Below are 18,721 nucleotides of genomic sequence, written 5' to 3' on the forward strand. Positions count from 1 at the left end.
GTTTATGCCTAGACGACATGTTGCTGGCCTCTTCTACTGCGGTCTAATAAAACAAAACAAGGCATTGTGCGTGCGACGTCATCACGGAATCGTTAAAGGAAAATGCTCGTTTTTGACAACCTGGACCTTATTTACGACATATTATAAGAAGTTTGACTCACCGAGATCACTCTTGTGTTGTTCGGAGGCCTGTAGAAGAAATTTAAAATCCAGCGCGAGCCAGTATATCCATGTAATGGCGTCGGACGGGGCAATGGGAATGCAGTTTCTCAAAATCCATTTTCGGCCGCTAAACGGTTGTTTTCATCAATCAGATTGGATGAATCGACAGTTGAGATTCCTCAACGCGAGCCATTGTTGTTTTCGTTTTCAAATACGGGGTCTTTAGCCTCTGTAATATGATCTTTACACGCCTTTCCCCACTTGCTCCAGCACGCATGCGCACAGGCCAGCGCGCAGACTGGCTATTCTCCGGCTCACATTCTCTGCGCTACGATCGGATTGTTGCTGACGAATGACGACGACAATATTCTCGGCACCAACAACGACAAGTGATCTCGGTGAGTCAAACTTCTTATAATATGTCGTAAATAAGGTCCAGGTTGTCAAAAACGAGCATTTTCCTTTAAAGTCCAGGTTAACCCAGTTCAAATTTTTGTTATGAGCTTCACACACCACAGGAAAACATGTCATTAACCGCCCAGCCAAATCTGAGTGATTAAAAATGTCGCTAAGTATATAAAATAAGGCTTCAAAATCGGTTAAAAATCAGCAGCATTCTCTGGTCTGAGACTGTGGGGGCGTGTCTGCTGAAGGCACCGAAGCCACACCCAATTGCGTGGGGAGGGGGTGTGGAGGGAAGAACCTGTCAAATAGTACCGTTCTCTGGTCTGCATATTGTCACACTGGCACGCCGTCTCTTTTGTGGTAGGAAGGCACAGCTTTGTGAAAACAGAGAGGAGTTGAAATTACACTTGTCTAATGAGTGAAACGCACAGATGCTTCCTCCTAACCTACCTCCTGACAAACAACACAGGTAAAACTGTAGCTACTCTATACCAACGCGCCAGTGTTACTGCCCTTAGATGCAAAATACAAAAACAGGCAACGCGGAATGTATGAGTCTGTCCCTATTTTCTCCCTGCCACCTCCGGACCCATTCCTATCCCTCCCAGGCGATCCTGTCGTCCCTTGGGATCAATGGAAAAAGTAGTTTAAAATGTACCTTTTAGTCACTGGCTTGAACAGCGCTGATAGCGCGAAGAAGCGTACACTACCGGAGTTGATAATCGGGACAGACTCATCCACTCTCGTTGGCAATGTTATGTGTGAGAATAACGAGCACTCGGCTTCAACTTTCCCGCAACATATCCAACAGAACTGGAATGTTCAGCCAGTAGCCGCCGAGCACCGCTTCACTGGGAGAGGGTGCGTCTTTCTCCAGCTGCAGCTCGTCTACCTAACCACCCCCCTCGCTCCCACCTCCCGGTCTCCCGCTGGACAAATATACTGTAACCATTACCGGTGAACCCATACGCACATCAGGTGCCACAAACATGGCAGGCAGTTTCTGTATAGTTAACGCTTATAGTCATAATATATCATCCGTAACGTTATTTGGTGGGTGGTCGCCTGGTCGGTGCTGCTAGCTATGTTAGCTAGACTAAGGTTATATACACACTCCCATCTGCAACAAGCTACATAGCTAATGTTAGCTATAATTCCTCCTAAGATTACATATAATTCATCATAGCTGACATTACCACATAAATGTCAAGACACATTTTGTAGATGAACGTGGCAGTGTATTTTCCTATTGCTTACGTTACCTAGCTAACGTTATAACGTTAATTAGCTATAAGCACACAAGGCAGCGGTGTCGGCACCAAAGGTTGATGCGACAGGAGGAGAATGGAGGCCGGGGAGGGAGATGGTTGGCTCCGCCGAATTCACCAGGACCAGTCGTGAGTCCGTGAAACCCAAAAGCCTCATATTATAATTGCAGAAGCTTTCGGGAGTGAAATGTTTGCTGCAGAGGCGGGCGCTAGCGGTGACAGACTCTGTAACACCATGGCTCTTCAAAAATGCTAACCATTTGCTTCTCATTTCAGCTTTACTCGGGAGTGAAAGAAGGAGACCTTATCATCCCATTCCTGCTGGCATCCAGGAAGGATGCATTTTCGTTTAGTTTTATGCATAGGCATTGCTAACTAAGAAAAACTAGCTAATTCTAGACTGCTGGTTAAAACTAGCTAATTCTAGACTCAAGATTGAGCAGAAGAACCGAAGATTTAAATCCATTCTAGCTTTATATAGTGTTAGGGCGGGGATATGCTAAGAACACCGCTCTACGTCATCCGGTACCGTTTTAAGCCCGCCCAGAAAATCCAGAAATCAAAACTGGTGAAAAACACAAAACTGGTCTAACTTCACAATTCAGTACTACACATGGTTCATCCCATTTTTACATGTTATCAGCAATGCATCACTAACACATAGAATGTGTTTTCAAGCAAATCTCTGATTTTGGTTAACTGGGACTTTAAGGATTTTGGCTAACGATTCCAAGGAATCGGCAGTGGCTAGTTGCAAAACTAGAATGGAGAAGTAAGACGCCTCCTTCCCTCCACTAGTCTGGGGGTCCACCTTGGGCAAGTGGTAGTACCCCCTAGCCCCCCTACCTGGGGTTACAGGAAAAACCCTGATGACATTACAACAAAAAGGAAGAGAGACCCGGCCCGGAGGAAGCCCGGGGCCCTCGTCTGGAGCCAGGCCCAGACGGAGGGCCCGCATGCGAGCGCCTGGTGGCCGGGCTTACCACGGAGCCCGGCCGGGCCCAGCCCGAATAAGCAACGTGGAAACACCACCCGCGGGAGGAATTGTCGGGGTCGGGTGCGCTGCCAACTAGGTGGCGGTGAAGGCGGGGGGCACCGACGGACCGGACCCGAGCGGCAAAGGCTGGCTCTGGGGACATGGAACGTGACCTCGCTGGGGGGGAAGGAGCCGGAGCTTGTGAGGGAGGTGGAGCGATACCAATTACACCTGGTGGGGCTAACCTCCACGCACAGCACCGGCGCCGGAACCAAACTCCTGGATAGGGGTTGGACCCTGTTCTTCTCCGGAGTTGCTCACGGTATGAGGCGTAAGGCAGGTGTGGCTATACTAGCTAGCCCCCAGCTGAGCGCCTCTGTGCTGGAGTTCACCCCAGTGGACGAGAGGGTCGCCTCCCTGCGCCTTAGGACTGTGGGGGGGGGGACTCTGACTGTGGTTTGTGCTTATGCACCGAACAGCAGTTCAGAGTACTCAGCCTTCCTGCAGACCCTGAGTGGAGTCCTTTTGGGGGCTCCTGCAGGGGACTCCAGTGTCCTACTGGGGGACTTCAATGCACACGTAGGCAATGATGGAGAAACTTGGAGGGGCGTGATTGGGAGGCATGGCCACCACGATCTGAACCCGAGTGGTGTTTTGTTGTTGGACTTCTGTGCTAGTCACGGTTTGTCCATAACAAACACCATGTTCGAACACAAGGATGCCCAGAAGTACACCTGGCATCAGAACACCTTAGGCCGAAGGTCGATGATCGATTTCGTTATCGTATCATCTGATCTGAGGCCATGCGTTTTGGACACTCGGGTAAAGAGAGGGGCAGAGCTGTCCACTGATCACCATCTGGTGGTGAGCTGGTTTCGATGGCGGGGGAAACTTCTGGACAGACCTGGAAAACCCAAGCGTGTAGTGAGGGTGAACTGGGAACGTCTGGAGGAAGAGCCTGTCCGGAGAGATTTCAATTGCCACCTCCGGCAGAGCTTCTCAGGCATCCCTGTGGAGGTTGGGGACATCGAGCATGAGTGGTCGGTGTTCAAAGCCTCCATTGCTGAAGCTGCGACTGGGAGCTGTGGCCTGAGGGCCATAGGTACCTCAAGGGGCGGTAACCCTCGGACACCGTGGTGGACAGCGGTGGTGAGGGAAGCCGTCCGACTGAAGAAGGAGGCCTTCCGGGATATGTTAGCCCGGGAGACCCCAGAAACAGTTGCAGGGTATCGACTGGCCCGGAGGGCTGCGGCTTCGGCCGTGACCAAGGCAAAGCAGCGGGTGTGGGAGGAGTTCGGAGAAACCATGGAGAAGGACTTTCGGTCGGCACCAAAGTGTTTCTGGAAGACCATCAGACACCTCAGGAAGGGAAAGCGGGGGACCATCCAAGCTGTATACAGCAAGGAGGGGACACTGCTGACCTCAACTGAGGAGGTTGTTGAGCGTTGGAAGGAGCACTTTGAGGAACTCCTGAACCCGACTAATCCACCCTCTACGAACGAGGCAGAGCCGGAAGATGATGGGGGGTCGTCAATGTCCTTGGAGGAGGTCACTGAGGTAGTCAAACAACTCCACAGTGGCAGAGCCCCAGGGACTGATGAGATCCGTCCAGAAATGCTGAAGGCGCTGGGTGTAGAGGGGCTGTCTTGGTTGACACGCCTCTGTAACATTGCGTGGAAGTCTGGGTCAGTGCCGAAGGAGTGGCAGACTGGGGTGGTGGTCCCCATATTCAAAAAAGGGGACCAGAGGGTGTGTGCGAATTATAGAGGCATCACATTACTCAGCCTCCCAGGGAAAGTTTACTCCAAGGTGCTGGAAAGGAGGGTCCGGCCGATAGTCGAACCTCAGATCGAAGAGGAACAATGCGGATTTCGTCCTGGTCGTGGAACTACCGACCAGCTCTTCACTCTCGCAAGGATCTTGGAGGGGGCTTGGGAGTTTGCCCAACCTGTCTACATGTGTTTTGTGGACTTGGAGAAGGCTTACGACCGGGTCCCTCGAGAGGTCTTGTGGAGGGTTATGCGGGAGTATGGGGTGAGGGGGTCCCTACTTAGGGCCATCCAATCCCTGTACACCCAGAGCGAGAGCTGTGTCCGGGTCCTCGGCAGTAAGTCGTCTTCCTTTCCGGTGGGTGTTGGCCTCCGCCAGGGCTGCGCTTTGTCACCAATCCTGTTTGTGATTTTCATGGACAGGATATCGAGGCGTAGCCGGGGGGAGGAGGGTTTGCAGTTCGGTGAGCTGGGGATCACGTCACTGCTTTTTGCAGATGATGTGGTCCTGATGGCATCAGCTGCCTGCGACCTCCAGCACTGTCTGGATAGGTTCGCAACTGAGTGTGAAGCGGCTGGGATGAGAATAAGCACTTCTAAATCTGAGGCCATGGTTCTCAGCAGGAAACCGGTGGCCTGTCCGCTCCGAGTAGGAAATGAGTCCTTACCCCAAGTGAAGGAGTTCAAGTATCTGGGGGTCTTGTTCACGAGTGAGGGAACCATGGAGAGGGAGTTTGGCCGGAGAATTGGAGCAGCTGGTGCGGTTCTGCAGTCGCTTTACCGCACTGTTGTGACGAAAAGAGAGCTGAGCCAAAAGGCAAAGCTCTCGATCTACCGGTCTATCTTCGTCCCCACCCTCACCTATGGTCATGAAGGATGGGTCATGACCGAAAGAACGAGATCACGGATACAAGCGGCCGAAATGAGTTTTCTCCGGAGGATGGCTGGGGTCTCCCTGAGAGATCGGGTGAGAAGTTCAGTCATCCGGGAGAGACTCGGAGTAGAGCCGCTGCTCCTTTGCGTCGAAAGGAGCCAGTTGAGGTGGTTCGGGCATCTAGTGAGGATGCCTCCTGGGCGCCTCCCTAGGGAGGTGTTCCAGGCATGTCCGGCTGGGAGGAGGCCGCGGGGTAGACCCAGGACTAGGTGGCGGGACTACATCTCCGCACTGGCCTGTGAGCGGCTAAAGATTCCCCAGGCAGAGCTGGTTGATGCTGCTAGGGAAAGGGATGTCTGGGGCCCCCTGCTGGAGCTGCTGCCTCCGCGACCCGACCCTGGATAAGCGGATGAAGATGATGATGATGATGATGATGATTCCAAGGAATCGATTCACTCTCAACAAGAACCGGTTTTCGATGCGCATCCCTAGTAGTAATCATTTTTATAGAATAATGAATAAACCTCAACTAGTTTGAACCGTGTTAATCTAAGGAGTTTAACATGTGAGTTACAACAGATGGGTTTGTCTCTGAGTCAGCATGATCTTTTGTCTATAGCAAATGGTCACCTCTGGAGTGAGTAGCCTACAGTCTTGTAACATGATCCTAGGAGGACACAGGAAGCTCCTAGGGCCCAGAGGGCAGAGCTCAGCTGATGCAAAGACCATTCAGAAGACTAGTTGACCTTTTGTGACCATATCTGTGTAAATGAACCTTCCTTGTATGCAAATTTGTTTGTCATGTGATTCCTGGCTTGAAGCCAGGATAAAAGCTGAAGTCACGACACTGAGAATTCAGTATTGCCTAGAGATTCGGCCCCTGTGTTAAGCATGCTCAATAAATTGTTGATTCAACAGTTTTTGCCTCCCTGAAGTTCTGTTCCACACGAAGATTATGCATTTGAAATGCACTGCATAGGCCTACCTCCTCCGGTGTCTGATGTGCTGGCTGTGCCGAGCCTAGCAAATGTAGCATGATGGTTAATTCTAAATTGCGGTCTTAGATTCGATGTATTTGCTCGCGAGACGGGTATTTTTTTTCTTACAAATGCGGCATATAGCCTCTTCTAAAGTCACCGGCTGCCCCTTGTCGTCTGGCTCAAAGCCAAAATGTTCCCAAATGGGCGAAGTCACATTTAGTTTAGGTACCAGACCTGCTGTGGCCATTTTTTAAATGAATTCCCTCCGGCTAGATTCCCTTCTGCCCCTCCCCCTCGCACATGAATCTGAGTGACTAGCTGATAAGTTTCATTATTACAGAAATTCTTGCACTTTGCGCATGGCGCTGAAGTGACGGAAGTTTTGTTTGTCCAGAAACTTTTTTTCTGCATAAAATTGCGGTGATGACGGTAATGAGCTTACCCTGCGGTAGGCCTCACATAACCGTGTCATTGCGGTAATGCAGTTACCGTCACAGCCCTAGTACCAAGTCCCTTTTATTGATGCCTGATTAGGTCTTTTGATGGGGGGCTTGAAAGATGTGTACAACTTGTGGTTCTGTAAGCATACAGAGTAAAATAAATAAGAATACTAACATTACTCTCAATAGTCTATACAAAACACCCCAGCTGGCACACGACCGACCTTCAACATTGAAATGTAGTTGGATTAATGTCAGTTTCAACCTTGAAACAATATTGAATGCTCAATGGTTGAAAAAGGTTGATAAAATACTTATGTCTTCAACCTGCCTTATAGCCCTTTAATGCACAATATGGGTAAAAAGTGGCCCAATGAAGATTTTGCTTTATATATTTGATTGCTTTGCAATCTTACATAGAGAGCATAGGCCTGTTGTGGTATTTCACATGCCTCTGTAATATGATCTTTAGAAACGTCTTTAGACACGAAATAGCTTCCTCACTTGCTCCAGCACGCATGCGCACAGCGTGCTGGAGCAACGATTGCGCGCTGTGCGAATGCGTGCTGGAGCAAGTGAGGAAGCTATTTCGTTTAGAAAGACGTTTCTAAAGATCATGGCATGTGAAAACCACAACAGTTATGCTCTATGTAAGCACAACTAGCGATTCATCAAGAAAGATTGATGAAAACAACCGTTTCGCGGCAGAAAATAGATTTTTAGAAACTGCATTCTCAGTGCCCCCACCACCGCCATTACATGGATTTACTGGCTCGCGCTGGATTTTAAATTTCTTCTACATGCCTCCGAACTACACCAAAGTGATCTCAGTGAGTCAAACGTCTTATAATATGTTGTAAATGAGGTCCAGGTTGTCAAAAACGAGCATTGTCCTTTAAGGCTACATACGGCATGACTAGAACAAATGTAGGCAACTTACATTCTCATGGATGCACAAATCATACCTATATGCCCACTGAACTATACCTTACCTTAGTGAATTCATCACCAAACTAAACTCTCTCTTGTGACTCTAAACTACACTAGCCAACTCCTTTTCAGTGGAGCCAGTCTTCCCTCTCGTGAAGCATACTTCGTTGCGGGCTAGCGATTGGCTGCCCGGTCTGCTCAGCTCCACAGTCTTAAAGAGACAGACGGCCTTTTGAACAGACAGCAAGCAACTCACTATCGCTGACGTTAATGTGTTCTCTTGCTTCCTCCAAGTGGTTCTGATGTGCTTAGAAAATTTTAGCTAGCTAGCAAGTTGGCCAGGGCAGGGGCAGTAGCCTGGCTTTGCCATCCTGATCACGTAAGCTCACATTCTGTTTCTCTCCACAGATCAGTCTGGTCTCGCTCCCATTCAGACTGATTTCTACCCAGAAAATATTTTCTGGGCAAATCACAACCGTTTATCTAATATGGGGAGGGTTTGATACAGTGACAGTACCCACTTGATAGGATGACGATGACTAACCCATGTTTCGTTGCTCTGATTGGTTATACGTCTAACCAATTGCGTCCAGAGGCATTTTGATCTACGGCCGTTGATAATGCTATCCTGACGTGCCAGATGGTTTGTTTCTCAACCATCTGGGAACTCTCCATTGGAAACTGTTTGGAAAAGGGCTGGCACTTTAAAAAAAGAAAAAAAAAATACTTGGCAGGTGATTAGATGAAAAACCGTTGAAAAAGAGGGGATCTAGAAGATGGTTATCTCACCTAACTCAATAAAGCTAGTATGAAGTCTAGGGCCTCTAAAGTGTGGATCATAAGAGCTGGCAGACACTATGGGGGTGTGACACCCAGAGAGCCACGGAGACAGGTCACAGGGCAAGGGGAAAACAATTAACATGAACACATTTCATTATCAATAATAAACCATTACTCCGATCAATAATCCAATCAGTAATCAACGAAAATAATGAAGGCAAATAATAAGGTAAATTGGCATAAATAATGAATCATATGCTCCCTACAATGGGGGCGCCCCCAATCTGGCTACACAGTGCAAAATGAATTACTCATTACTGAGCATTGACAAATATCCTAATAATGGTGGTTCTACACTTTGGCATACACTGGCATTCAATAGACATAGACAGCAGTCCACATAAACAGTGAAACAATAGGCAACGTGATGCACTGATGTAACTCAAACAACAAAATGCATGTCATTCATCACCACGGTGCTTTCACACACTGAAATCTCACCACCATGGACGGAGAGCCAGCAGTGTGTTAAATGTAGGCTATTCTGATTCATAGTTTCTAACTTCCAATAAGGTGATCAAGGATCAAGGCATCTGTTATGATAAACTTTGACAGTTTCCCAGCAAACTGATACAGGCACATACTAACACATCAGGGAAAGTCTGGCCAGCTATGTTTCTTGGGTTTCTCCACGGGTCCCTCTCTGGGTGGGGCTTTTGCAAACTAATTACTCAAATTAATTACTCAAATTAGTCACTAATTACAACTAGCCTACTTGAGGCAGCTTGAAAACAGCTGTAGGCTACAGTGGGTCCCCAGTCAGGAATGACGTAACAGAACTCTGGATAAGATAGTGATCAGATCTAGAGGCTGCACACAAGCAGGCACAGACCTTTTCTATGAGCCATTAGTGACCTCTCCTGGTGGTTTATGGCAGTGTGGGAATGTACAGAATAGGGTAGGCTTGACTCTTTAAATAATTTAGGTATACATTCTATATTAAAACTAGTGTTTTTTGGACAGCCTCCAAGACACTGAGACTTTTTCCGTACCTTTTCGGCCTAGCCTACAATCACTAGCCAGGACCTAGAGAAACAGAAAGGCAGCCTCCAACCTACCTGTGAATCCTCTCTATACATTGGTGTATATCCTGCTTTGCACTGTATGTATATCGAGATGTGTACAGAAGCTGGTTGCCCTGAAACAGGCATGTTCTGTTCTAATATCTGTGTTGCTTCTATTGCTCAGCATGCTACTAACCGTTTTCTGTCTCCCCTCTCCCTAGTGCCTCTCTCTCTCCCTCCTACCTTCTAACCAGGTCCAGTGGATGCCCCACTATCACCTGCAAACTATCCGATAGATACCCCATTGTCAGCTGTGGATGTCGTAGTATTTAGTTAACACACACGTACACACACGTACACACAGACATACATCAGTCCACATCCGGCTTAGGCCTGGACCTGGGCCCAGTCCCCCTTCCCCTCACCCTAACCCGAGTCCGTATCCTTTTCCCACCCCCACCCTACCCCTGACCCCTGCCTCTACCTGGACCCAGGCACACTCACGCTCACACACACACACAGACATACATCAGTCCTGGGCTCAGATCCCCTCCCCCTAACCCGGGTCTGCATCCTTTTCCTAACCCCATCCTACCCCAACCCCTGCCTCTATTTGGGCCCAGGCACACTCACGCACACACAGACATACACCACTGTTTTCCATACCTCTCCCATGATGCTCTTAGCCTTTCTTGCTCTGAAAATGTAATTTATTGCTCTATAAATGTTCTTAGCCGTTAGACAAATATACTCCAGGAGTTTGCTCCAGGTTGCCTGTTTTAATATCTGTGTTGCTTTTATGGCTCTGTGTGCTACTAACCCTCTTCTGCCTCCCCTCTCCCTAGTGCCTCTCTCTCTCCCTCCTATCTTCTAACCAGGTCCAGTGGATGCCCAACTGTCCCCAGCAGACCACCCTGAGTCCGATAGATACCCCTGTGTCTGCTGTGGATGTTGTAGCATTTAGTTAACACACACACACATGTACACACAGACATACACCAGTCCACTTCCGGCTTTAGGCCTGGACCTGGGCCCAGTACCCCTTCCCCTATCCCGGGTCCGTATCCTTTTCCTACCCCCTCCCTACCCCAACCCCTGCCTCTATCTGAGCCCAGGCACATTCACGCACACACAGACATACACCTGTGTTTGCCATGTCTCTCCTATGATGTTTTTAGCCCTTCTTACTCTGAAAATGTAATTTAATGTAATTTATTGCTTTATAAATGTGTTCTTAGCCGTTAGACAAACATACTCCAGGAGCTTGCTCGATCGCCTTGTTGAGAGGAGTCAGGGAAGAATTTTTACAGCTCATTTTTCTGGCCCCCGGGTGATACTGTTTTTTTGCTTCCCTCTGGAATATGTAGGGGTGGGGCGTATGTCCATGTTCTCTGTAAAGCGCATTGTGTTGCCTCTGGGTATAAAATGTACTATACAAATATAGATTTGATTGATTGATTGACTTTTATATTAACCTAACATGCGTACACCAATGTAACCAACTCACATACATACAAATTAAATGCCAGCGTAGAAGATGATAATCAGGGCAACTATTTGTTGGTGTAACTTGTGACCGTTATATGATTAGAACCGGTGATCTTTGTGAAGCTTGATTGTTTGATTCATAACCAAGTTTCCTTTGAGCAGGCCAGCGTATCGCTGCTGTTATGCCCTCCAACCACACATATTTCCTTGCTTTTTTTTTCTTTTTATTCTGTTGCCAGACATTGGTGTCTTTGTCTTTCCTTTCAACAGAGTTACAGGACTCACATACAACATTTAAAACCAACACGTACTTGTAAAACACTCAATAACACAGTCTGTGCATGTGTGGCTTGAACATAGATCTTTCTTACATGAAGCAACATTTTTGCTGAGGACTTACAGGGTGACATGCTTCATCATATACCCTCTAGTCCAAAAGCTGTCTTAGTCCAAATCTCTACAAAGTATTGTGAAGGACAGTTTCTCGGTAGCTGACAGTGTGTAACTCTTAGCTAGTTTGTCTTTGTCTTTTATGGGAGAGGCTTCCCCCTGCGCAGTGGCCCATAATGATGACCCAGAGAGCCGGCACAGAGCTGTGGAACAGGGGGTTGCGTTCTGTGCTGAGCTGCAGGGGGGGGGGGCTCGCCGCAGGCCTCGGGGTCAGGAGGTCACGGACCCATTGTGTCGGGTAGAGAGAAGGTAGGGTCACGGCAAGTCATGTGGCACGTTCCCACTGTAGTTGGATAGAGCCGTCCAAAAAGCTGAACCGTGAATCTGTTTCACAGACCTTATTGTGCAGAGTACAACTTCCGAGCTTCAGCACATTCTAGAAATGTACCCCTGTGTCCTAATTACGAATATAGTATTTCATGTATAATAGGACATAACTTTTGACATGGAAGATTCTGGGAAGACATTCCCGGCATCACATGACTGGAATAAGGAGGAGGGCTGGATGGAGTGTCGGCGGGTGGGCAAGCATGCCCCTCTTCAGGGGAAGTGGTCATATGAACGGCCCATAGTTCAACATTAATGACTCCCACTGTGCCTTTTTGACCAAAGGCAAGGATTACCATTAAGCTCCAGTCACATCTTCTCACATGATTCCAGACCGTGCAAAGGTTCGCTTTACTTTACTCACTCTCACACACACACACACACACACACACACACAACCAGAGTAGTTGGAAATAGGATTAAAGAGCTGTGCTGGCTAGAGGATATGTGCAGTAATGTGTTGGCCCTTACTCTAAGTGTTGTTTTTTTCTGGGTGAGTCTTCAAATCCACACGGGCTGCATGTAAACAGTCATACCGAGAACATCTCTACCTGCAAGGAGCTTCATGGGGCTTTGTCATCATAATGTATGGTGTGTGTGTGTGTGTGTGTGTGTGTGTGTGTGTACACACTGTACAGTATGTCTGTGTGTATCTGTGTGTGTGTTGTAACATTTGTATTAAACTATTGACCCTACTGCTATGTTTAGGGAACTCCAGCTGTAATATCTGCCTATAACTCCAGTAACTATAACTCCAATATTCATATCTGCCTATAACTCCAATAACTACAACTCCAATATTCATTATCTGCCTATAACTCCAATAATTATAACTCCTATATTCATATCTGCCTATAACTCCAATAATAATATCTCCAATATTTATATCTACCCTAACTCCAATATCTGCCTATAACTCCAATAACTATAACTGCAATATTCATATATAACTATAACTACAATATTCACCATCAATTTACATCATGATTTACAAGCCTGTATAGCGTGCCTATTTTTGTGTATTATACAATTGTTGCTGTGCACAATCCAACCATAGGACCGATTTTATGTCAAGTCTGACATTACGTATCAGGTCCTTGTTCTGATTTAATAAAAACGACAGAGATGAAGCAGCCACTGAATGGCTTTGCAACCTCTTCAGATGTGCCAGGTCAACACTGTTGCTTTTCAATTATTCAAAGGCTTAATGGAAAATCGCAATAATGATAAATCACTCGAATTGTGCTCAAGTCTGACAACAAGCAAGTACAGTATACTGCTAAATAAGTGACATTGTCTTTGAAATATTTGTATCACACTTACAGGTATTACTGTGTATATGGCTTCCAATAAAAGGAAAATAAAAGGAACCCTGAGTCTAAATTAGTTTCAGGGTAAGTGATGTTTACAATAGTTGTATGGAATTTGGTAGTATTTTGATAGTATTTCATGAGAATGGGATTATAGCTTTGTGTAATCCTCACAGGCACGAATCTGTTATGATCTTGTACTTGGTCTGGTATGACCTACAACGTGAAAAGCATGTGACTTCTCTGTAAAAAAAAAGATTTCCCTTTCTTGTCACCCAGGCTAGAAGAACTCCAGGTTTTCAAAATGGCTATTTTTTAAAGCACAGATCCCTATCTGACCTGTAATTTATTACACACAATAGTAAATACATCATTAAATCGGGCATGATACCTTTCTGTTCTGTGAGAAAATACTTTAGAAAGACTATATATTTCTCATTACTTCACTGGGGTAATACCGCTTCAATAAGAATACATCAGAGGGAGTTTATTTATTTGGAGGTATTTACCATATATGATACTATTACATAATTGTAATTGGGTCAAAGACATGACGCTTGGTTTTTTGTGTCCCTTTGGTTAAGTTTACATTTTTTAGGTTAAAATTTGAAAATAAACTTAAAGATTACTTGCATACATTCTTTTCTGACAACCTGCCCTAAAAAGTTGTGGTTTTAATTCATTTTGAGAGAATGGTGTATCCATAAAAACTGAGTAGAGAAAAATTGTAATTGCTCAAAAGAGCTGAAAGTCTAAAAAAACAAACATATAAACTAGTTTGGCATAATCTTACATAAGAACTATTTTAAAGTTAATAAAAGAAGTGGAACTATATTGTTCTGGATATTATAAATAATCTGGGGAATCATGTCAGTCAGGTCAACTTACATAAGTGTCTAGATGGTGTAACCACAATATAAGGAGTTTTTTTTTCTACAAGAAGACAATTTTGGTGGGAAATGTATCAGAGAGAAGGATCCCTCTCTGTTCTTCATGGTTGCATGTCAAGGTTAGTAACTCTCTTAGAAATATTGAGATAATTTGAAATTTTAGGGTATGGTCAAGCATGATTAGGTTTACATGTCAAATGGTGTAACCAGAGGAAAATGGTGTAACCAGTGAAAAACATTGATTATTGATCTTTATCATAAAAACAAGTATTTACTTTAAAAAGTATGTTTGAAAGTAGCTGGGTGTCCATGTAAATGCCTGACTAATTTGATTTTTAATGTAAATGTCAAATGGTGTAACCAGTTACACCATTTAATTCAAATATGATTCCTATTATAAGTCTTTCTGTTTGATACTATTTTGGGCAAGGACCAATATTTTATGATGCAGCACAAGGACAACTAGCCTTAAGAATCTTAAGAATAAATTTTTTGTTTATCAATCAGTTTTATTTAATTTCCAAGTATTCTTTCAAGAAAAGGGGAATTGTCATTTACATCATAGCCTACATGTTATTTGGCCAGACATTCTATGTTGTGTTGAGACTCAGAGATGGCCTGCCTAATAAGTCAGATACTTGTCTGCCATTTCATCATTAATACAATATAATAAATGTGGTAAATGTGGATGGTTACACCAATTGACACTGGGTTGTGTCAAATTGTGTAACCAGTGTTTGTTCATGAAAATATGAAATTATACAGGAATATTAATTATATTCATATTCCTATCAAAGCATTTTATCCTACTGTAGTGTAACAACATGTTTTAGCCATTTTGACATACATTTCCATAGATTATAACAAAAACCAAGGTGTTTTTAGCATACCATATGACCCACTCGATGTTGCAAAACTGGTGAAATATTAAAATTTGAGATCACCCTGATAAAATCTATTGTTAGGTAACATGTTGCAATTGATTATTATTAGTACACCTACATACACTCTAGGTAGATAAAATATTGAATATTTACCACTTTTCTCTAGTTACACCCCTTGACATTTTCAGGTGCATTTGGTCTTACATTTTGAAAAAAAAGTGCAAATGTAATTTCAAATGACATAAAACCAACATAAAAACAAAATCCACATATTAACACACCTGATGCATGCTTTTAAAACAGTATTTCCCCCAATTCTTTTTTCATCTTTCCCACCCTTATTTGTCACTGACCCAATTACACAATTACACTTCTATACATTATACTTTTAGTGACATGGTACCAGGTACTGATATTAAAGCAACTACATGGAGTTTTTGGCTGGTTAGGGTTAGGGTCTCATTTTAATACCAATGCCTGTACATTACCCACCAGGTTACCTATAGGGGCGGCATGTAGCTCGGGAGGTAGAGCAGCCGGCTGGGGATCGCAAGGTCCCTGGTTCGATCCCAGCTCCCAGCCTGTGCTCACGTGGTACACAGTACCTAGTATTGTCGCCTCACAGCAAGGTCTTCTTTCTGTGCATGTTCTCCTGAGGCGGCCTGCTGGTGACCTGGCTATTGAACGGCGGAGATTGTCTGGTAGAGGACTCTCTCCGGAGATTGTCTGGTAGAGGACTCTCTCCGGCAATGAACAAAACTATTCAGAGTGCACGGACGGCTTCCACTTCTTTGGTCTACTCTGGCAAGTGAGACACTTTTACTCAACACCTGGTAGATCATGAGGATGCCAGTCTAGCGGTGTATGCGTGCGCTATTTCCACATGTCATGAGGGGTTTGCCAAGACTATGGTCTATGGGCATTCCCTAGTCAAGCGTGTTTGACCGGCGTGCACCATCTTCGCTATGTGCACAAAGCTGCATTGCCGCCTTGGGTTCTGCTTTTGGCTTTGAACGCGCTCTGTGGACCGTTTGAACCAATGGAGCAGGTTTCCCTCAAGTGGCTTTCGATTAAGACTGGGTTGCTCCTCGCTTTAACGTCGGTCAAGCGGGTTAGTGATTTGAGAGTGCCGACAGTCTTTCTCATCACGGGTGATGGGAGTAAGGCTGTTTTGTTCACAGATCCATCTTTCATCCCGAAAGTGGCTCCGAGCGCATTCAGCGCACAGGATGGCGGGTAAGGGCCAGTGCTTGGGTTGGGCCAACATTTGGTATGGTCTCACCTTGGAGCCCTGGCTTGTGTCCTGGCTGGACAGTTTTTGTTAACGGGTCCAGCAAGAGTGTATGGTGCTGTCGTGAAGCTCTGCATATGCCAACAGGAGCTTGCCCTGTGGGGCAGAGCTCAATGAAATAGAATGAAAGTTACGTATTGTAACCCTAGTTCTATGAGTGGAGCGTAGCCCCACAGGGTGCAGACTTTGCTGAGCTCGCTGAAAGTTTTGGTTAGGAGCAAATGTGCGGGCAAGGCCTGCTTATACGGCGGCACACCGGACCTAGTTAGGCACAGGTGCGTGTATGTTTTTTTTCTTCAGTCAACATAGCTGGCTAAGGTTTCTCAAGCCAATAGGAGCTACGCTCGACTCATATAACTAGGATTACAATACGTAACCATTTAGATATTTAGACAGGAAGCGTTGGTGCTCATGGGAAATGAAGTCATCTTTATTTTGTTCACATGGTGCTGCTAAAATTTACAAAAACTGAAAACCTCTTCGGATCTTTAACATTTACTAGTTCTGATACCTTTAACATTTACTAGTTCTGATAACACATTGGACACCAACTTAAAACTGTAGCCATCTTTTATCACTCCAGCTTAGCCCATCCAATCAACTTATCTGCTATTGATACCCATACCCCCCCCCAGAACATAGTGGACGTTGTGTTTGGCAAATCCGTCTGAATCCCTAGTATGGTTTGGCTAGGGATGGACCAGTGGACTGACAGCGGACAGGCTGGCTGAGGGTAATACTTGTATGTGTTAGATATAATTCCCCAGTACATAAAGGGTAACTGCTTCATCCCAGTTGTGCATGTATGTAAATTCAGGGCTGAATTAATGTTTTTTTTTTAAAAAGGTACTAGGCAAGCACTGCAAGTTGGTGCACTTTATTTGCCTGTTAATATTGCCACCCACTGTAGCTACTTTTTATATTTGGCAACGACCATCTGGGGCTGCCTGTACGTAGTGCAGCCTACCTTTGTGCCTGTTTAGATTTTTTTAAGGAATGTCAGATTCCTGCCAGTTCGTTCTTGAAAGCAAGATCTGCCTTTGCAAAGCTGACAGTGTATGAGGGAAATTATACAGTAGCTATGACTACTAGGAATCAAAAATGCTCTTTAAAGAGAACTCATCTGCCTCACCAATCATGTTCCAGTCTTTGAGGATTGCTATGATGATTTTTTGGTCAAATATTGAAAATGTTTTTATATGTCTCATACATTTGCAGTTCACAAATGTATTGAATGTCTTGGACAATGACGGGGCAGTAACAAGTCCGCGTGACCTGGACACTGAGTACTGCCAGGATCAATTCGACTTTTGAATAGTCTACACTATTAGTCTACATAATGACCTTTGAACGTCAGCACCATTTCAGTGAAATACAATGTCCAATGACTGTCAGCTGAGAGAGGGATGTGAACATCCTGGGTGCAACCCTGTGAGACCCCCTCCCCAAGAGATGACCAGCCTCACATGCTGGCCCCCGAGGGTGTATAGCTCACATGAGGAGCTATTGTATTGGCAGCAGGGAGGAGGCACAACTGAGAGGTGTGTGTGTGTGTGTGTGTGTGTGTTTGTTTGTGTGTGTGTGTGTGTGTGTGTGTGTTTGTTTGTGTGTGTGTGTGTGTGTGTGGGGGGGGGGGGGTAGTATCTCAATTCTAACCCTAATCCTAGTCCTGACCTCGCAAACCTGCCCAAAATTGAGTTTAGACACTGTGGGGAAAGAGCAACATTTCACTGTAACTGTGCACCGTACATTGCATGTGACGAATAAAAGAGTATTGAGCACAGGCATAGGCCTACCTCATGTCCAGATCACATTCATCATCAGTTATCAGATAGCTGTGGGCTGTACATGATTTTGTGTTAGTACCAACAATGTGAAACAGTCAGTCTCTATGGCAACGACTTCTTGGTCCAAGTAAACTGTGGTTAGTATAGTATAGTTTTGAATATGAAGAACATTCCATGAAATGGTCAGTAAAGCTGGATATGTCGGGAGGCGGTTCAGCGCAGTGTCTTGCTTGATTAGGGGGAATTTATTTGCATGCATCTATTGAAGACATGGTGATAATTAAATTATTTGTCTATGTCATTGGTAGCATTGTCCATGGCATTGATATAAAATTGTCCATGACATTAATAACAATATGCTTTGGACTTGGTATAACATTTTAGGCTTTTATTTATGAAAAAACACCATGATGAACCCAGTTTGTGGACATAGCACTGTAGTACAGAAATGCAAGCAGCTGCATGGTTTTTTGTCTCTCTTCTGTTTAATAGTCTACACAGTATACAGATCCTTTAAAAAAAAAAAAGAATATCATGGAAAAATTAGTTTTTTAATAATGTAATAGATTATAGATTAATTACACAAGTTAAATATGTATAGCCTTTATTTGTTTCGTTTTTCATAATTTTGTCTTACAGCTCCAGA

The sequence above is a fragment of the Borostomias antarcticus genome (assembly GCF_949987555.1).
Source record: "Borostomias antarcticus genome assembly, chromosome: 17".
In the NCBI taxonomy this organism is placed as follows: domain Eukaryota; kingdom Metazoa; phylum Chordata; class Actinopteri; order Stomiiformes; family Stomiidae; genus Borostomias; species Borostomias antarcticus.